The 21639-nt window shown below is 48.9% G+C and overlaps 1 protein-coding gene across 3 annotated transcripts in view; it reads right to left on the bottom strand.

Annotated features, from left to right (window-relative positions):
* Nucleotides 1–13768, bottom strand: part of MAMLD1 (mastermind like domain containing 1) — a 116313-nt gene extending 102545 nt beyond the window's left edge. For 2 of the 3 annotated variants that reach the window (XM_075539619.1, XM_075539622.1), the window contains exon 1: nucleotides 12621–12984. The gene's annotated coding sequence lies outside the window, so the exon portion shown is untranslated. Of the gene's footprint in view, nucleotides 1–12620; nucleotides 12985–13681 lie in introns of those variants that run through there. The other variant, XM_075539621.1, reaches the window with a different exon arrangement.
* Nucleotides 13769–21639: the final 7871 nt, after the last annotated feature.

Genomic DNA, 21639 nt, shown 5'->3' with positions numbered 1-21639 from the left:
AAGCATCAAGCAACTCACTCTGCGTCCGTGCACCCAGAAGTGTCACCTGGGAAGGTTCTCTCTGGTCACAGTGCATTTTTTGGTAAAACCAGTTTTGCTTGAACCTAATTTTTTTGGTTGTTTGTTTGTGATGTCCAATTTAAGAGAACAGCATGAAGCTGTGAAATTTTGTTTCCTGCTTGGGAAAAGTGCTCTAGAAACTGTTGTGCTGTTGAACACACCTTACAAGGATGGCACTATTGGAAAAACTCAAGTGTGCGCATGAGTGGTTTTCTCGTTTCTAAAAAGGTGAAATGTCTATTGATGATAAACCTTGTTCTGGATATCCATCAATTTCCCGAAGGGATGAAAATGTCTACTTGTAGTGCATTTGGAGTTTGTTCCACCAGGTCAGACTGTTAATCAATCATTCTATTTAGAGGTTCTGAAGAGACTGAATAACAGTGGAACAGGTGAACGATAAAAACGAGGGAGGTGCTGTCAGCCATCCAAACAGATGTGTTTGAAAATGTTTCCAAGAATGGAATCGCAGATTTGACAAATGTGTAACAAAGAGTACTTTGAAGGTGATGCGGTTGTTTTGTTAAAAAATACATAGCTTTGCGGGGGGTTTCTGTTTTGGGGGTACACCATCGTATGTGTTTACTTTTGACACACCAATCTAACTTCTAGGAAGATATACCTCCAGTGATATGAAAATACAAACATATCAAATTGTTCCCAGTATCGATTGCTTGTGGTTGCAAAGTATCGGAAACAACCTAAATACCTGTGCACTGGTTGAATAATGTACGGGGCACCCACACAACACAGTATTTCCTATGTACAGCTGCCAAAAAGAATGAGGAAGATCTCCAGGGAACCAGAGTGGGTGGTCGGACATATGGTGAAATGGAAACGCCATTCCATTTTCGTACCGGAAAAAGGTAAAGCAGGGCGCCGCTCAGTAGTAGGCTCAGTGTCCACGCGGAGACGGAAATGAGTACAGCCAGTTACAGCTCGAGGCAGAATGAGGCAGAAACGACAGGTGGAGAATGATGTACTGTGGGGGTGGGGGGGTGGGGGTAGATGGAGCAGTAACCCAGGTAATTTTTAAAAATATATAGTCTTAGGTTAAAGGCTCAAGGATTCTAAACAAATCTTGTACTCTAGTTAATAGGTTTCTTTTCATAGCATTATTAAATTAGTGGTTTTGAAATGATTTCCTGGGGTTTCTAACGATAAATGACAGTAAGAAACTTGATTGCTATTTTCTATAAAAGGGAGTTACAACTGTGGTAAAGGGGAATATAGAATGAACTTTGTGGTTTCAGATGGGGAGTTAGAATTCATGGTTTTTGATAGGTTTTTTGATAGGTTTGATAGAGTTCGTGGTTTTTGATATGGGTTCATGGTTTTTGGATAGGTAGGTAGATACACACATGCATACATACATAAGGTACCTTGAAAAACAACGGCACCACAAACACCACCACAGTGAAGTTGGTCTCAAATGTATCAGCCCTATCGGACAGAGTAGAAGTGTGCTACGAGTTGTGTAAGGCTGTGAATCTGTCCAGAACCACGTGGCCACATCTTTCTCCCTCGGAGTGGCGGGTGGGTTAATCACTGTGCCACTTCCACTCCCGATAGATTCACATGAACCCACATGGATGGCTTTTGTTGTGTTCTAGGGAGTCCTGTCTATTATGACTCACAGTGACCCTATGTGTCAGATGAGAACTGCCCCGTATGATTTTCTAGGCTAGAATCACATGAGGAGGCAACCTGGTATTTTCTTCCTTGTTTGAACTCGTGGATTAAAACTAGTGATTTCAAACAGCTGACCTTTTGGGTAGCAGCCAAGTACTTAATCGTTTCACCACCAGAGCTCCTTAGAGAGAAACTTAGAAAAATATAAATAGACACTGAAGCAAGTCAATCAATCATCAGTTTCCTAGCTCTCTCAATGGAGGGGGCCTGGTACCGATGGCATTTCTTGTAGGACCGGGCGGTGTTTCATTTTGTTGCACATCTGGTCACTATGCGTCAGAACTGAGTGGACCCCACCTAAACCCTAAAGAGCAACAGTCCGCAAGCTTGGTTTCTAAAGCCCATTCACCATGCACAGAAACCCAGGTTCCTTGGGAAGATAACTGGTTTGAGGATTGAGCCAGGCAAAATTTTAGATGAGCCTGGAGCATCTGGTACCAGAAATGAATGTTGTACCAAGTCCGAGGGACACTGGCCACACTTGGGGCAATTTGAACGTCAAAAGAATAGTGCTAGGTACAACGATGGTACCATCTTGAATAAAATAATGATCCACAAGTTGACTCGATAGAAATAATTATGCAAACAAATGAGCAATAAGGACATGCTTTTTCTAGCAGTAGAATAGCAAATAATAAATATTGAGGGACTGGAGGAATGAGAAAGTCCCTATTTGGCAGCCAGCACAACAATCCTTGGCTCAGGCAAGGATCAGGAATGGATGCTCAACTACTAAGCTAAAATTTGAAGTCTAACAGGATAGCTTGTTAATTACAAAGACCCCTGTTAATTACAAAGAGTTAAAGAACATTAACTTTACAGCATAGAAACACCCTTAGCCAAATACTCAAAGTTAGCTATTACTGGTGATGAGAAATAGCCACCTCCCGTGCCACCTGCTAGAAAGTACCGAGAACGCAACATCACTTCTTTGGGGTTCCTGCCACAAGCACATCACCTGAAATCTACTCATGGGGTGAAAGCACTCATGCCCATAGATGATTAACCACATTGATTCTTTTAAATAACTTCAACCCACTCACCAGACAACAGGACAAGTTTTCAGGGAGCCACTAATGTGAGAATGCTTAACTTGAGTGTCTAGTCCAAGTGTCTAGTCCTGCATATACAGCTTTACTAAGTAACCGTGCCTACCATTTGTCTCCCCAATTAAACGCCTTTCCATGAAGGCTTTTTCCTCTTGTTTGATTCACTTGCATTTTCCCCACATTGGGAACGGTGCCCAGAACCTAGTAGACACTCAGTAAACTTTGTCAAATCAATTTTTCAGAATGGCTTCTGACCGGTTGCTGCATTGGCCAGCACCCAGTTGTCTGTTTGGGATTACTTCGAGCATGAACTCCTCCTTTCCCAGGGTCCAAGTCCAGCTCCACAAACGACAGAAGGGGCCAGGGCCTTGCACGTTACCCTTCCTGCCAAAGCTTTGCCCAAGGCGATTCATATAAAGAGGAGAGGATCGATGAATTTTTGCTTCCAAAAGGCTGACAGGCCTATGCCATGTTCCTTGGCCCAGATGTCTACCTCATTTCCAGAATTTTACCTCGAGAAAGAATTTAAGACTCATATGCTCAATATTATCTGGCAAATACAACAATTCATTGCAATACACAGAGAAATTGCAGATGCCTTAGAGGTCTCTAGGAAGCCCCCGAACACAGGAAAGGACTCAAGCCACACAGAGCTGGGCCTGGGACCCAGGCTGCCTCCTTCCAGACCAGGAAGGATGTTTTGGTAAAGACTAAAGGAGGTGATAAGCTTCTGTGGGACCGAGGAATGCGGGCAATGGAAGTTCCCTTTGAGGCTCTTTGTGTGCAAATGAGCTGGCACATTTGGGTAAGTACCCAAATAACCTATAGGTGGCCAATGCTTGTGTGATTTGATTGCAAACAAACAAACATCTGCTGAACATTGCAGGTTCAGAAAAACAAAGAAACAAACAGCTTCAAATCAGTTTGGCCTTGCTTGACTGTTCATCCTGATTTGACTTCTCCCTGAGTCTTTCTGCCCCATAGACCGAATCAGAAGATACAATGTACCAAGGCCCCCAGGTGTCTGCTGGTACACAGGAATACCTGCAGATCTATCAGGAACACTCAGCAAGGGGTCACACCTCACTGAACTGGTTGAAGGTAAACTGTTAGTCATTACACATCTTAGGGAGGGCTGACTTGGGTACTTTTTTCCTTAAGGAAAATCAACAAGTATGAAGTCAAATTGAAGGCAGCCCACCTGTATACACCATTCCAAATACAAGTTTCCCAAGGACACCACCCCCTCCCTTCCATGACTTTTGAATTAGGCATTGGTACAATCTCAACAAAATGAAATATTGTCTTTTCTTGACCCTAGAACAAATCTTGGATGTTGAAAGACAATGATGGGGACCCCAATCCCATTCTGATAAGTTACTAGTGTGCAGCTAGACATCAGGCTCATTCTGTGGCCAGTCTGGGTGGCTTTTCCTGTACGGGGCTGTGGCGTCTGAGAGGGCCAAGCAGCAGTGAGCTGGGAGCTGGAACTCCTGGGACCTGGGTCCTGGTCCATGGAGGTGGCAGGGTGGGGCGGGGTGGGGCCACTGGGTCTTTTCGTATAGCCCAGCATCCTCCTGAGTGAAGACCTGGGCAAACGCATTCCCAAGGGAACTTCCAAAGTCCTCATTTGTTTGTCCACAGAAACCTATCACCTCTTTGCCTTGACCCGAACGTCTAGATTAGTTCCCAGTTACTTAACAGCCGATGCTCCCACATGTCCCAACAAAGATAAAACCTCCAGACTTTCAAGTATCTGGTTAATACTCAAAAAGAATCTCAAAAACAGTGAAGGACGAGCCTTTTCAAATCTTTTAAGGAACTTAAGAGTTTAGCTGTTGGAAACTACCATTTTGAAAGCACCAGCCGCTCCTCAGGAGGGAGACAGGACTTTCTACTCCTGTCAGAGTTACGGTCTCGGAAACTCACCAGGGCAGTTCTATCCTGTCCTATAAGGTCGTCATGGCACTGAGTTTGGGTAAGCGTTCTTAACTCACGACTCAGAGATCCTTGGGATGTCAGTGCTGGAAACATCCTGGTGATTCCTCCAGTCCATTCCTTTATGGTCCGATGGGGCAACAGAGGGCCAAAGAGGGGAAGGGACTAGTCCAAGGTGTCTAAACAGGTCTAGATGAGGCCCCAGGTGGATGTTCTTCTATGGGACCACCACGATCTCCTCCCTCAGACCAGAGGCCTGCTCAGAACATGGCCCACTACTCAGTTTTCATGAAACACAAGCCACGTCCTTTCTATCTTTGCATGAGAGTCAAGGGTGTCCTTGTAAACTGGGTGCAAATGTTCACATGTAGTCAACCAAACTAAACCATGTCACTTCTCAGCTTCCATTTGTTCCTCCAGGAGATTGGGATGGCTGGAATACACTCCCCCTACTCCAGAGCTGATGAGGGCAGGGCAATCAGAACCCCTCCCTGACACCCCCTCCCAAAACACAGTCTCCTTCAGGCCGACTGGTCCCCGAAGAAATGTACACAGTTCATGTCAAAGGAAGTGGCAAAAGGCCATCACCCATTGCAAGAGATTTTGATTTTCCTTTGTGTAATTTCTCAAGCAACAAGCACCTTGACCACGGATGCTCAACAGAGCAGTTGCAAAGGGGCAAAGGGTGCTCAGGCCGAATCCCCTTCCTTGAACACCACCACATGTCATAGACCTTCTCCCATACGGCAAGCTTCATCTTCCATGGATGGTACTAACCAGATGTGCACATCGTGCTCTATTTCAGGGTGCTGCCTTCCACCCCCACCCCCACCTCACGCCCCTGACCTGTCCCCGAACGAGTGGATTTTCTCCAAGGCATGGTCACTCTTTGGTCCCAACATTCATGTTAGAGCAGCGGTTCTCAACCAGTGGGTCACGACCCTTTTGGGGGATCGACAACCCTTTCACAGGGGTCAACCAATTCATAACAGTAGCAAAAGGACAGTGATGAAGTAGTAACAAAAATAATTTAAGGTTGCGGGGTCAACACAACATAAGGAACTGTAATAAAGGATTGTGACATTAGGAAGGTTGAGAACCACTGATCTAGAGGCTCAAGTTTCTTTACACAGAGGACTGAGGATGGCGCCCTTCCAGGTAAAGGGAAGGGCATCATGAAGGATAGGGTGCAGGGCCAGGCCCCAGAAAGGAGAGAGTAGGGGAAGATAACCCAAACTGGGCTGGCTGGGGATCTGAGACGGCTCAAGAGTATGGCCCCAGTCACATGGCGAGCCAGGGCTGCCCACTACACCCATAATATCTGGGTAAACGGAAAAACAAAACAAACTCACTGCCTCTGAGCCCAGTTCCACTCACAGTGCCTGGAGAGTTCAGGGCAACAGTGCCCCATGGGTTGTTAAGTCTGTCCATCTTTACAGGAGCACACACTTTCCTCTTTCTGCCCCAGAGCAGCTGGGAGGTTTCATTCGCCAATCTTAACAGTTAGCAGCCTAATGCATAACCCACCACGCCCCCAGGGCACCTACTCTCTGGGTACCACCTTCCAAAAAGGATGTTGTGGGGCTCTCAGAGTAATGCCAGCCTCGAGTTCTCTACTGTCCTGGGACCCAGTGCAGACTGACAGAGGCCAGGGCATGTGGAAGGAAGGCAGCTCTCCAGCACTGCTCTGAGCAAGGAGCTGAAGTCTCCACAAACAGCCAACCTGTTAATCACTCCCCCCCACACCCCTCATGATTCTGCTTCCCTGACTTGGGAGCAGGAAACTGATGGTGCCGCTAAAACCTTGGCTTGGGTGGAGCCAGCAGCCAGGTGAAGGGGTGGCAGCTAGAGCATCCCTGCCAGACTGATCTCAGAATGTTTTTGGTTCTGGCGTTGGGAGAACAAGCCCAGAGTGAAGGGTTAGCCTAGGTGCTGAGGGCAGCGGAAAGCAACCAGTCACACTCCAGAGGCAACCCCAGGCTCCTTTGAATTGAAACATCAGCACCCTGATTTCGACGCCAAGTGTGGTAGCTCTGTTTCTCCGTCTTTGAAATTAACATCAGAGTGACAGCGAAATCAAATGGCAGATTCTTTGAGCTTTTGTTACAACATGTTGGTGCTGCAGACTGCGAAGGAAATGTAGTAATTAGATTTTAAATTAATCCTTGACAGACAAGAGGCTTCCAAACGCTGGGCCATCTTCCCCAAACCCAGCAGGATGCCCGCAAGTCTCAGAATTCCACACGTGACTCCTATGACGCAGACCACCACGCTGCGACTACAGCCTCTCTTCCAGTCCCCAGGTAACTGAGCACTGGGATTCCCAGAGGCAGACAGTAACGCTGGGGCATAATTCAAAAAGAAACCCAAATAACCCCCCACAGGTGCCAGGGGGTCCCACCCAGCCAGAGCCCCCCACCCCCACCCCCGGCCAAGGGCTGGAGACCCCACGCTCCAGAGGGAACCACAGAGCAAGGCAGGTCTGCTCTTTCTTGGGTCACCAGGGCCACTCCCACATGGAGCCTCCACTTCCAATCTCAGGTCTTGAGCTGGTGACAAACTTTTGTTCAGAATCAAGTCTACTCCTTGTAGGGTCTTGGAGGAAACTTGGGTCACGAGGCCTGAGAAGGGCTGTGCAGAAGGGGGTATCAGATGCACAGAGGGTGGAGAGTGAGGGCTGAGTAAGGGGCTCTGCCAAGGCCTCTCCCCTTGCTTCTAATGGGGGCTCGGACTCTGGGCAGCTCTGTTCCCCAGCTATCTGCTCTGGAAATGATGATCCCAGGTCAGATTTTAGGAGGTAGCTTGAGGGCTTGAGGAGACCAAGGAGCCCTGTGATTGGGGAGACAAAAAGCAAGGCCTGAAGGGAAATCCCATTCTTCCCCTCCCCTTTCTCCCCTGAAAATGTGCTGCCCCAGCCCAGAATTTGGGAGCAGAACCATGATGGTGGCATCAGTGTTGTGGGTCACCTCCATGGGGAAGCCCTGCCTCCTTGTGCCCCCTAACTCCTCTGACTGACAAAACAAGGCCATCAAAGACAACAAAGAATGCGAGTCACCCCTGCCTCCTTTTAGATGCATTCACATTTCTGAAGTTGAACTCCTCAAAGTCCTGAAGATGTGTAAGGACTTCCTGTGTACATCCCCCCTCCCCCAGAAGCCCACCAGTTGAGTGGTGCTGCCTAGGTTACCCCTCAGTGGAGTTGGGAGAGGTGGATGATGGGAATTGGTGTATTGTGCTGATCCATAGTAACTGGCGCCTGTTCTTCCATCATTTATCTCCCTCCCCAGCGACATCTGGGTCGGTCTATTCACACTCTCAGCATTCTCTCTGCTCCAACAAACACTCAGCTCTTCCTGCTTGGATCAGGCGATTTTTTAGTTCCATCCATTATACGTGTATCAACATTTATGGCAGCAAGATAATTGCCCAAGAGCTCCGAGGATGAAAGGTCCTTCTTCATAATGGTCGCCCCTCCTCCCCCCAACCCCCACTCCACACGCATTGGAAAAAAACAAATCAATATTAACATTAAGCAGGGCAGTGGCAGACTCCGGCATGGCTGCAATGTCCTCAAAGTGGAAAATGGGATTCAAAACACACACGCGCGCGCGCGCACACACACACACACACACACAATCTGAGCTAGAAGAGAAGATTCCACAGTGGGGGCTGAACCCATGGCCTTGGGGATGCACAGCACGTGTGGTGGGGGGCAGGGGGTGGAGGTGGACGGCCTTTTTGTTCTACAAACCTTTGCTTAAGAAAAAAAAATTCACTAAGCAGCCTCTCTGCTCTGCATTAGACAAGTCCTCTGGATATTTGCCAGCTTAATTTCCAAGAGTTTAGATTCTGTTATCTATAAACCAAGGCAATAGCTAGTAAGCTTGCCACCAGTGGGCTCTGAGAGTCCTGGATTAGGGGTGCTGGACAAGGACGCTCTGGGGAGCCTCAGAGCTGCCAGTGGAGAATCCTGGTGTCAAGGTTCATCTTAGCAAAGGACCCAAAGAGAATGGAAAGCTTTCCATTTTAATGTTGCTTCGATTGGCCTTTGGCCATGTTCTGGACTCCTCCCTCTTCTCCCTAATTCTCCAACTCATTAGATCATTAGCTGCTTTTCTCCAATGAGGAGACTGAACTTGGTTGTTTTGTGTGTTCCCAGAAAGTGATGATTTAGTTCACAGATCATGGGGTTTTGAGTTGGAGGGGCTCTGACTCAAATGCCAACAGTCTAGGGGGGGAGTGAGTGGCTAATTGGGGAGGTAGCTAGCTACTCGGCTAACAGTCTCCCCACTGTACCCTTGTAGAAACAAAATCTAGAATCTTAAAAAAAAACCCTCGTGTTTAGGAGTGGGTGGAGTAACTTTTGTTAGCAGATCCTCTTGTCTATGATTGTTTTTCTGGCCGCTTCATAACCCAAACAGCTATCGAATTGCCCATGGATGTGCAAGAGCGACAGGTGCATTTTATGCCTGTAGGTGATCAACTTAAAAGGGGATGGAAAATCTGATAGCAAGCTGGCCAGGTTTGAAACATCTCTTAGGTGAGGGAAAACCACCAGCAACCCGCTGAATCTCCTCCCAGAAGCAGCGGCGGGAAGGGGGTTGGGGGGAGGCGATTTCCCGGTTGAGTTTAAAAAGTCACCGAAGTTCCTGTTTCAACCCACACATGTGTGTCACTGTTAGCATCGGTGGCAGGAAAGCAGTCAAAGTCACCCTTTGCTAAGGATTTCCTAACATGGAATTTCCTTGTATCTCTCGAAGCTTGTCTTCTTCCAATGCCAAATTATCGCCACCACCCCCCCCAAAAAATCATTGTACCGCAGGAAAACTGGAAATGGTCCCAACCGGAAGGGGATGCTTTTAAAGGCAATCTTAAAAAGAAGAGCGGTCTTTCTTTGCTATATTTTTAGGGGTGGTAGGATGACTAGATTTTCCAAAACCAAGAGCCTGCCTGCCAGGCATCTGGAAGTCTCCCAGCCCCATTTCTCTTTCCTCTTTCCTGTGACTCTTGTCTGAGTTTCACTTGCAGGTAAGAGTAGGGGGAGAGGCAGTCACACAGCCTGGGGAAGCCCTGAGTACAGAGAGGCGGCATCTTAGGAGGCACTAAAATAAAGCAGTAGGGGAGCCCACTATTTCCCCGCCCCTCTTGAGGAGACCCTAGTGAATATCCAAACTGATCGTCCAGAGAAAAGAGGGTTGTTGCTTTAAGGAGAAGAAGCTGATTAGCTGCTTTGGCTAGCAGCAAACAGCTGGTCTGTCCGGCAGGTTCAAGGCCATTTCAGTGTCTCTCTTATGGAGGCACCATATGTTCCCTCTTGCACCTCAGCAGCTTTATTTACCAATGATCTTGCTCCAGGAGGGAAGAACGGGGCGTGGTGGGGAGGTGGGGCAGGGGCCCATGGTTTACCCTTTGATGACTTTCTTGTGGTTTTAGATGCACTAGAGGGCGGGGGCGCAGGGGAGAAAGGGGGGTGGGGTTAACACTTTAGCTTCTATCTAGCCTAAGGACCAAAGAGCAAATGTCCGCCCTGCACTTACAACCTCCCAGTGCACCGCAGTCAACCGCTGAAAGGGGAGGGGCGGCGAGACTAGCCAAAGAATCTGAGTTCACTGGGAGACCCATCAGCCTGTTGGGGGCCCGCCCACTTCTCCTTATTTGGTCCATTTTCATTTCACCAAGTATTCCTTCAGAACAAACTTCAGGAGCAGAGAAGCCGGCCACTTTGGGGGCGGGATGGGCGACAAGGCCCTGGGGTGGCGAAAGGGTTACTTTTCCCCATTCCGCAGGGCAAGCGCCCCTCCTGCAAGCTTCCAGGGGTGGCTATCAGGGTCAGGAGCCCGCCGAACTGGCCACCCAGCTCCCCAGAAGGCCGGCCCCAGGACACCCTCTGTGCCAGGTGACTTTTGACAGGCGCTCCAGCGGGCACCCTGGTTCTGGTGTCACAAACCCAAAGGACGCACCTCCGATTCTACCCCACTCCAACGAATGGGGCCAGCAGAGCCTTAGGTCAGGGGTGGGCGGGCAGGGGGGAGGCGCATGGTCAGTAGCTGCGTGAAGAAAACCTCTGAGCCTTCCCAGCCCTGGAGTGGGGCGCCAGCGCAAAACGAAACCAAGGCGAGCGCGCCCCCTATGCCGGCGCCCTGCGAGCGCAGGGCCCCCCAGAGTACAATCGCTCTGCAGCAAGCAGCCTTGGGCCTCTTTGCCGGGGTGGGGGGGGGGGGGGCGCTGGGCTGTCCAGCCACCAAAGCCAGGGTATCTGGGAGGACGCAGAACTGCCAGTGCCTTGGCTCCCGCGGGAGTCCCTAGAAGCCAGCCCCTCTCCATCTCCACCCCTACTTGCCTTCTGCCCCTAGAAGCTTAGAGCCACCAGGAGGCCACAACCCCCGCCCCTATGTCCCTGTCTTCTTCCCACTCTCCAGCCTCCTGGGAAACAAAGGGGCTTTTTATAAAGCGGCTGGTTGGCAGTGGCGGGGGCCTTTGGAGGGGATTGCTAAAGACAAGAAGGAGGAAGAGAGGAGGTGGCACCGCCGGCCAGCCAGCCCGCCCTTGGGTACCCGGCGCCAGGGCTGCCCAGGCTGGGCCGCGCGATGGTGCTGCCCACCAGCTCATCGCCAGGGCCCGCGGGACAGCTCAGTACCCATAGCGAGTAGGCCCCAGGCCCTTCCTCAGCCAACTCTTTCGAAATTGCTTGGGCTCAGGCGAGTTTGCGTCTTTGTTCCCTTGTCGCTCCGGGCTCGCTTGCCTGGGAGACAATGTCCCAGTGTGACTGCAGTTGGCGACCAGCACATTCGCCAAGGGTAGAGCGGCTGGGCGAGTGGTGCTTCTGCCTCCAAACGACAATGACCAGCCACCCCCCACCCCCCTCCTCAAGGGGTGTCCCACGTCCCCCAGTCCTAAACTCACCCTGCGCTCCCGCCTGCGCACACACTCTCACTCAAGGACGCGTGGTGCCCCGCTCAAGCTCAGCCGCACCCAGTAACTGCAGGCGCGCCGCAGGGTGCGAAGACCCTGTCCCAGGCGCGTCTGTCGGCCTTGTTCCGACGTCTGCAGGTCGGGTTTGCTGGCAGGCAACTCCTACTAGTGGCAGCTTCGTCCGCACAGGGTCACCGATCACAATCCGAGGGCGTCGCCAGCTTTCCGGGCGGCTTCGGACACTGCATCGGACCGAGCCCGGCAAAGCCAACTGGCAGAGAAAAGTATTTGGCGGCGCTCCGGGGGGCTTCCCGCCCGCCCTCGCCGGCGCCGGGCTCTGTAGTGGCACTGAAGCTGGGAGCTAGGCGCGGGCCGCTGGGGGCGCCGGACAGGAGCCCGCCGGGCTTGGGGCAGCTCTTGGCGGGGAAGCTGGCAGGGAGCTAACGCAGAGGCAAAGGAAAGGACGCCGCGCGGAAGCCCCCCACTCATGCTAGGCGCCAACCGGAATAAGGGAATCTGCGCGCAATGCCCAGGCTTGGGGAGCTGGCAGGACTGCGGTATCGCCGGAGTCATCCTGGCGCCCAAACGGAACCGAGCCTCTCAGTCGCCTGGCGCTGTCCGGGGCGCTTGCACCACTGGAGTCCCTCTGCCTTTCCCCTGGGTCCATGCCCCCAGCGCCAGAGGGCAGGAGCCTGGTAAGCGCCAGGGAGCAGGCAGAGACCGTGCCCCCCCCCCCACCACCACCCCAGCCAGCCCAGACGCGCTCAGCCTAACTCGGCAGGTCTGAGGATGGCGGCCACGCGCAGCGCCAGGTGGGTCGTTTGCTCCGAGCAAACTTTGGGGTTCCCCGGCTTTCAGCCACCCTTAGCCCCAGCTTCTCTGCGACTCAGAACCTGGGGAAAGAAGCCCCCCAATGCACCTCCAAGTCCCCAGAGCGGCCGCAGTTCTCGCGCCCGCCCCCAACCTTACCGCGCTGCGGAGCTCAGGCAGCGGCGCGCCGGGGCCGCGGCGGATCCCTCCTGGCTGCAGGCGGACGTCTTGCGCCTGCCCGCCTGCCCGCCTGCCCGCCTGCTTGCCCGCCGGCTGCCCGCTGATTCAGCTTGCGGCCAAGTTCATGCCTGCGGCGCAGCAACCGGGCCTCGGTCAGCTCCCTCCATTCCCACCGCCGCTCCGCTCCGCTCCGCGCGCCCGGAAGGTGGAGTTTCGGGGTTTAAGTTACTGATAGGCATTTCTCCTGGCTGTGTCACTCGGGGAGGAGGAGACACGCACACGCCGCACACTCACACACCCTCACACTCACGGCGACAGTGGCTCCGGCCTTAAAGGGGAAGCCGCGCCGACCTGCCCCCCTCCCCCGCGGCCCCCAGCCCCAGGCGCCTCATCCCGCTCCGTGGGCCCGCAGACGTGGGAGGCGCGGTGGTTGCCCTGGGGCCTGCAGGGCCACCCACAGCGGAGCCAGGGACGTCGTGCCTGACTGGCTGTGCTGGCGCCGCCTGGAACATTAAGTCCACTGGAACCCGGGGCGGCAGGGAGGCCAAGGGGTGGAGGACGCACTCACCAAGCGGTTGGGCAGCTGGTCCTGCGTTGAAGGTGTGTTGACTGAGAGAAGCCAAAGCCGGGTGACTGAGCTCTGGCGATGCCCGCGCACGGCGGCAGGTAGACGGCCGCGTCCGGGAAAGCAAGCCGCCAGCCGCGCGTGGGCATCGCTGGATCTAGAGAAAGCGGGACGGCGCACTGGCCACAGAGACCAGGCGGGAGCGCGCGGCAGAAACCCAGACTGAGAGACTGAAATCGCAGAGACGGAGAGAAGGCGCGAGACTAGAAAAAACGATAGAGGTCCAGAGAGAGACACAGGAACCTACTGAGATGCGGAGCCTGGCCAGAGAAGGGGAAAGCCTGACACAGGGCGAGATGACAGGTCCTGGGAAGACCCCACACACCCAAGAGCAGGGCTTGGGACTTGGACTCAGACTAGTAGAGCCCCGCCTGAAGGAGGACAGTGCGGCCCATCAGGCCTCTGGGGCGCTCACCTGCCACTGGCTGTGCTGGCTGGCCTCGCTGTGCCCAGAGCTTCCACTCTCTCACAGGCTCCCGCCAGGAGGGCCAAGCGCACTGACTGTCAGTGGCGGTGGCGGCGGGAAAGGAGCTCTCAGGTGGCCACCAAGTGCCCCGCCCACTCCCCGCCCTGCCCCCGCCTGCACCCCCGCCAGGGCCCCCCCCAACTCGCAGCCCCGCCTGCCCGTGTATGCAGCCTCCTGCCCAGCTGTCTTAGGGCCGTGAGCTCCAGGCTTAGCTGGACAGGACAGGACATCTGCACAGGTCATCAGCTCGGGCTTCCTACCTGAGGCTTTTGCTGGACCTTAGGTTCCCTTTGGATTGCAGGGGCCTGCCAAAGCCCCTGCCCCTTTCCCCAGCTCTCCTACACTCCACTTCCCCAGGGTGCTGGAAGCTCAGTGAGGGCCAACAGTGGCAGTATTGGGCACAGCCTCAGAGCCTGTGCCTAGGAGTAGACAGATGCCTGTCACCATCACATCTGCTCTCACTTGCCTGAGGTGAGGCGCTGACCACAAGTACAGGGCAGCCCCTCCTTCCCTGCTCTGCTCACCTACAGCACAGTACCATATCCTCTGCACTGCGAAAGCAGGAATCCCCTCCAGGAAGCTAGAGAAGTCCATTAGTGGGTGGGCTGCATAGTTGCAACTGGCTGGCTGGGCACTAGCTCCTTTCAGAGACTTTGCAGAGGTTCCTTGTGGGAGGAGCGGCTCAGGCCCAGCTGAAAGTGCGGTGCAGAGCTGCTCAGTAGCCCTGGCTTGTGGACTTTCACCACTCAGCAGGCCCTATTGGCAAGCAACCGCCTCTGCCAAGCCCTGCCCAGTCCAGTCTGCTGTGGGAGATGGAGCTCCCATGGTGAGAGTGGACAAAGCAGAGCAGGACAGACTGGGTCCTCTACAGCAGAGGCCCAGGTTCTGTGACTTAACCTCTGGGTCCTTGTCTTGTCTTGTTTCCAGTGGTACCAATGACAAGCTTCCTCAAAAAAACTGTTGGCTTGTGATTGTGTATCTGGCAGATCACCACCTGCCGACCTGGTATCACCATTGGATGTGCACTGGACACCTCAAACCCTGCTGGCCAGAAGTGAACTCCTGGTGCCCTCCTCCCACCTCTCACACAGTCTACCCCCTCTCTAACTACAGCCCCATCCTCCAACTTGCCTCTGCCGAACACTCTAGAATGGTCATTGATGCTTCTCTTTGAATTATGCCCCACATCTAGTTCAGCAGTTCAGCAGAGAAACTGTGGCTCCATATCCAAACAACCAGGTGACTCAGTACATTTTTGCCTTCCATGCCAGAGACCAGGATTCCATTCGCTGCCAATGCACCTCACACACAGCCACCACCCATCTGGAAGTGGGTGCTTGTGTGTTGCTAGGATGCTAAGCAGGTTTCAACGGAGCTTCCAGACTAAGATGGACTAGAAAGAAAGGCGCGTTGATTGCCTTCCAAAACAGAATTAGTCACCGAAAATTGTATTGATCACAGTGGTCCAGTAGGCCATCCCTGGAGATGATACAGGGCTGGACAAGGTTTTTGTCCCGTTGTACAGGTGGTTGCCATGTGGGGAGACCTCTAAAAGCAACATAGTTTCAAAATGCACCCACGATCTCAATCATTTTGCCCTCCTTCGATGTGCTCAGTCCTACCCAGTTGCAATATCTCCCTCCAGTAGCTGCCTAATGGGTCATTCTGTTTACTCCTTTCCCTGTCCTTATCCAAGGCTATTCCTTGACCTCCGTTCAAAATGCTGCACGAGTTTCTTCTTTGACTCAGAGAATTCCAGGAGAGCCTCTTCTCAGGGCTTTCTGGCCAAACCTCCTGCTCTTCGCAAGCACACCCAGTCCACGCTTGCCTCAAAATCTTTGCACTGACGATTCCCTCTGCTGAGATGCACTTCCCACAAGGTTGCCTCCCCCATTTCCTGTAGAGTAGACATCAATGTCACAAACACATGTACATTCCATGCTCTACACCCATCACTGCCATATTCCTTCCTTTCCTGTTTTATCTACAGCATTCACTGCTGCATATAGCTTAGAGCCCAAGAGGCAGTGACCAGTGCTGGATTTCTTCACTACTGCATTCCCAGCTCCTAGCCCTGTGCCTGGTACAGAGTATCTGGTCATTGAATCGATTCCAGTCTCTTAGAACATCTCAGAAAAACCTGGGGGGAGGGGAAGGGAGGGTGTGCACAGCATGACTCATACATACTGAGAAGAGACTCAGAGATATCAGCACATTTTAGTAGTTTCATGACCAGAACAAAGGGTGGCAGTTAGGAAAATACGTTTTGGGAAGTGCCTTCAAATCAGGAGCGGGCCATGTCCATAAAATAATAGTACCACTGTGATTCACATGTATTTATGGCAATCTCGCAGGTGGTCACAGAAATAAAGTATGACGGGGCTAGAAGGTTCTTTCTGTTACTGTTGGAAATAGAGGTTCCAAGGTGGTTGCCACTTTGTGTAGTTCAGGGTTGATGGAAAAAGGAAAGAAGCAGCCAGAGCAGGCTAGCTATAAGAGGCATCCCCCCTTTGTTACCCCTAAAAATATAGGACAAAGTCATGAGAGAGCTGAGATTTTCCTTCACTTAAAATTTCCTAGTGGACAGATTTCAGCAGAGCTTCCAGGCTAGGGCAGACTCAAAGGAAGGACCGGGTAGTTTACGTCTGTAACAAATTGGCCAGCATCCTGCTTGAGACTTCCCCTAATGAAGAAATCACTGTAATAAAACGTGGTGAAGAAAGAGGATGGTGCCTGGCTATCAGAAAGAATAGCATCTGGGGTCTTGAAGGCTTGTCTTAAAACAAGCAGCTACCCAAGTAAGGCGTCAGCTAAGCCCATACAGAAAAGCACACCCACCTGTGTGATCCAAGGCTTATAAATAATAAAATCCAAGATCAGAGGAGGGAATTGTATTAGAGCTTAAATTCTAAACACCTGGCTTTCAGAAGGCTGTGGATAACAGTGGAAATCCAAAAGATATTTGCAGAATCCCCATAGGGACTAAGCCCCCATTGAATTCTTTCGGACAATTGTCCAGGCAGATGAACAGCCTTGCCCTCAGACAGATTGTGTCAGAAAGTGAATTAATGCCAGAACTGAGGAGAAACAACTATGAACATCTAGTAGTTATCAGAATGTGGAATGCACAAAGCGTGAAACCAGGAAAATTGAAAGCTGTCAGAAATGAAATGGAGTGCATAAACATTGATATCCTAGGCATTAGTGACCTGAAATGGATTGGGATCGACCATTTTGAGTCAAACAGTCGTATGGTTTACCGTGCCAAGAATGACAGATCCAAGAGGAATGGCATTGCGATCATCATCATAAAGGACATTTCCAGACCATCTTGAAGGACAATGCTGTATGAGACAAGATAGTACCTATACAGCAACAAGGAATTCATGCAAGCATTAGCCAAATTTTCTCACCAACCACTCCAGCCAGTCTGAAATTGATTTTTTAAATGTAATCAAGATGCACTGATAATTACTGGTAATTGGAATGTGAAAGTTGGGAATAAAGAGTAGTTAAAAACTATGGCCTCAGTAATAGAAAGACGGCTGGAGATCACATGAGAGAATTTTGCAAGGCCAATGACTTCATTGCAAATGCCTTTTTCAACAATTCCCAGCTTGCATCTATACACATGAACCTCACCATATGGATTACACAGAAATCAAATGGACTATATCTGTGGAAGGCGACTTTGGAGAAGCTCAATATCATTCTTCAAAACAAGGCCAGGGGCCAAGTGGAAAAGAACGTCAGTTGTTCATATGTTTCTAGAAGCTGAAAAAAAAAACTCTAAGTCAACTGAAGCCAAAATATGACCTGGAGCATATCTCACCTAAATGTAGAGACCTATCCAAGAACAGCTCGGACACACTGAACACTAATGACTAGAAGAGTTGGGGCATGACATCATGAACACCATACATTAAGTTATTGATGTTATCAATGCAATCGCTTATACCCCAGGGGGATGACAATGTTTTTCTTGTTTGTTTATTTTTGTTGTTTTAGGTTTTATTTTTGGTTGGTTGTCATAAAATGATATTACTACTAAAGTAAACCCAATTCATTCATAACCCATGGACAAGCAGATGGATTCTGTGATCTCACTTAATTCTAGCCCTAATCCAAGACCAGCTAGTTCTTATAACATAGCCCTGTCTATACTCACCTTTATGAAGAGATCAATGAAGATAAAGTGCGACAGAAAAGTGTGGTGAAGAAAGCAGATGGTGCCCAAATTATCAAGTGGAATAGTGTCCGAGGTCTTAAATGCCTCAGCCATCTAAGTGAGACATCAACTAAACCCACATGGAAGAAGCATATCAGTCTGTATGATCCAAAGATGATGATAACAAACTCCAAATACCATAAAGGGAAAGTATAGAGCTTAAATTGTGAACACCTGGTTTGCAGAAGGCTATTGAGGGCAATGGAAGCCCCAAATCCATCTGCAGAGAATCTAGTCAGAGTAAGCCTCTGGCTGATCCCCTCTGACAGTCACAGGTTGTGTACAGCTTTGCTAAGAGACAGAGATTATTTTAAACTTGATTATGGTGGATGGAACTATGGTATAATAGGATACTTGGTCAGATGATCTCCCTCTTGACCCACCCTGAATTTGCTCTAGGTTTAAATATCTTATGCTTGTTCCATGACAGAAACTTCCATTCTGCATTTTTAGAAAATATTACTGGTGGTCTTTTCTTTCTTACGCTTTATTTTTATCTTTATATTATAATTATTATTATTCCTGTTTGATTTTGGTTTTGCTTTTTATGGTTTCTGTTAGGTTTCCCAGTTTATGAAGCACAGCTGAAGTGGATACACTGAGACAATAACTGATGCAATGGTTTAAAGGGGATGGGGGTGGGAAGGGTGAGGGGAATTGGGGACCAAATAATGAAGGTGGGAGAGGGGAGGGAGAGCTAGAATTGATTGTGATGATGTTTATAAAACTCTTTTGGAAAGCGACTTAACGATAGAAGTGTGTGGTATGTGAATTTTATATCAAGAAAATTTTAAATATATAACATCATACACCAAGAAAACAAAAAGTTATTAAAAAGACAGGAAACTAGGAGGAAATGTGGAACAAAACGGAAAAGAAACATAGAAGAGAAAAGGCTTACGGATCACAGATAGACTGGTGGGACAGCCAAAACGATGTCCTTTAATCACCAGTCAGCTCTGTAACAGAGATCACTCCTGTGTTAGCAAAACCAACCCTTTATGATCAAAAGGGCAATATTTACTCAATACAAAATTCAGAGGGTTAGGAAAGAAGGAGGAAGTGAAACAGGAAACATAGGGAGGAAGCAAGTTAAGTGATGCCTCATTGAGGGGAGTACAGTGGGTGAGCTGAAACAAAATGTGTATGAATTGTTGAAGTTTAACTATGGTCTGCTCTGTAAACATTCACCCAATCCATAATGAAAAGGCTTGAAAAAAAAGGGAAGAAGACAGGAAAGAAAGGACCAAAGTGGATGTCAGAAGAGACTCTGAAACTTGTTCTTGAATGTAGAGTGGCTAAAGCAAATGGAAGAGATGATAGAATAAAAGAGCTGAGCAGAATATTTCAAAAGGCCACTCAAGAAGACAAAGTAAAGTATTATAATGTAATGTGCAAAGACACTGAGGTAGAAAAGCATAAAGGAAGAACATACTAGACACAGCTCAAGCTGAAGGAGTTGAAAAACTCAAGCCTCACATCAAAATAATAAAGAATTCTGGCTCTGTCAGATAAGCATAAGACTGTTAACCACAAGGTCAGCAGTTCAAACCTACCAGCCCCTCCATGGGGCTATCACTCCCATAAAGATTTACAACCTTGGGTCAGAACTGAATTAATGGCAGTAGGTTTTTATGAATACTGCAGAAAGCATCAAAAGATGATGGAAGGAACACCGAGTCACTATACCCAAAAGAATTGATTGACCTTCAACATTTCAAGAGGTATCATATGATAATAAATTTTAGAAAAAAAGAAGAATTAATGGTATTGAAGATAAGAGTTCAAGCAGCACTGGTCACGGGTGAAAAATATGTTTCCACAAACTGACGGACTATCAATTGAAATGTTTCCAAAAACTGACGCAGCGCTGCGAGCGTTCACGCTACTATGCTAAGGAATTTGAGCATCACCACAATTGTGAGGATGGCACAGGGCCCGATTTCCTTCTGTTGTACAGACTCTATGAGTCAAAAACCAACTCAAGGAAGCTAACAACAGCAGAACATCATTATTACAACAAGCAAGTAAAATTTTGCTGAAGATAGCTCACTGTAACAGTATATCAACAAGACTGCAAGAAATTCAAACCAAATTCCACATGGAAGGAGGAATATGATTTCTGATACTGTATGGATCTTGGCTGAAAACAAAACCAGAAAGAGTTGCAACAAACAAACAAACAAACAAACAAACAAACAAACACAAAACACCCAAACTCACTGCTACAGAGTCAATACCTACTCACAGCGAGCGACCCTACAGGTCAGGGTAGAACTGTCCCTGTGGGTTCTGCAATTGTCAGTCTTTAAAGAGTAGTAAGCCTTGCCATTCTCCCTTGGAGCAACTGGTGATTTAGAATCGTTAGCCTTGCACTTAGCCGCCCATCGTATAACCGCTTACAACATCAAAGAGGCTGACCTGTGTTTTATTGACTGCAAAGGCCTATGACTATGTAGATATCCATATTAAATGATGGATAACATTGTGAGGAATGGGAATTTCAAAAACACTTCATACTTTAAAATCAGGAAAACTGTCCATCAAGGTTATATCCTTTCACCATACTTATTTCAGCTATATGCAGAGCAAATCCTCAGAAAAGCTGGTCTATATGAAGAACTCGGCATTAGGATTGAAGGAAGGCTTATTAATAACCTACGATATGCAGATAACACAACCTAGTCAGCTGAAAGTGAGGAGGACTCAAGGATCAAAAACTACAGTGTGGATTTCACTTCACTGTAAAGAAAATTTAAAAATACCACTACTGGATCTATGACACACATTTTGGTGCCTCAAATGCTAGACTTGTTTCCAGATATATTTGACCTACTGATGCAAAATCCGGCACCACTTATCCTTTACCAGCTCTAGTTTTTGAGATACAGGCCTATGCCATCTACCACTCTTTACTCTGTTCACCCACAAAACTGAGGATGTTTTCATGTAGTGTGAGCTATCCTGTGATATAGGAAGTGCATGCTGGCTTTATTTAAAATAGTTTGTGTTGTACTAAATATTTAGGTTGTTACACTTCAAATGCTCTCCTTTGATTCAAACATATATTTGAACAGTACAAATTACATGAACTTGGAATTTACCCCAAGTATCACTTCATCGTTATTTGGAGCAGACAGTTCCAGTGTGTTATTTCCGGGTACAGCAATAAGCATTACTGCACAAGAAATAAAGAGACCTGGTGAAGTAGTGGGTTTTATTTTCGACTGCTAACCACAAGGTCAGCTATTTGCAAGCCTATCAGCCACTCTGCAGGAGAAAAATCAGACTTTCTGCTCCTGTACTGATTTATAGCCTCAAAACTATGAGTTGTAATTGACTGACTGGTAGTGAATTTGGTATAATAAATTGATATTCAAATATTCCAAAACCCCAAATGGGTCTGCTAGAGTTCAACATTCTTTATGGAAATTAAAATGTTCCAGTCTTGTTATAAGATGATGCAACTTCACCTGTGCACAGAAATTCTACAAAGAAAACTTAGATATTTTCTTATAAAGAAGTCAGGAGTTAACCTTACCTCAGTAACAGTTAACATGAATGAATCATTGATTTCTGTATATTAAAATATGTTCTGAAACGTTAACTGTACAATTTGAAGAAGATAATTTAGAGCTCTAAAATATTTATGAAAATGACTATGGCCTTAGATTGTGGA

Source organism: Tenrec ecaudatus, chromosome X, assembly GCF_050624435.1.
Source record: "Tenrec ecaudatus isolate mTenEca1 chromosome X, mTenEca1.hap1, whole genome shotgun sequence".
NCBI classification, from domain to species: Eukaryota; Metazoa; Chordata; class Mammalia; order Afrosoricida; family Tenrecidae; genus Tenrec; species Tenrec ecaudatus.
This window is presented reverse-complemented; position numbering and strand designations above follow the sequence as displayed.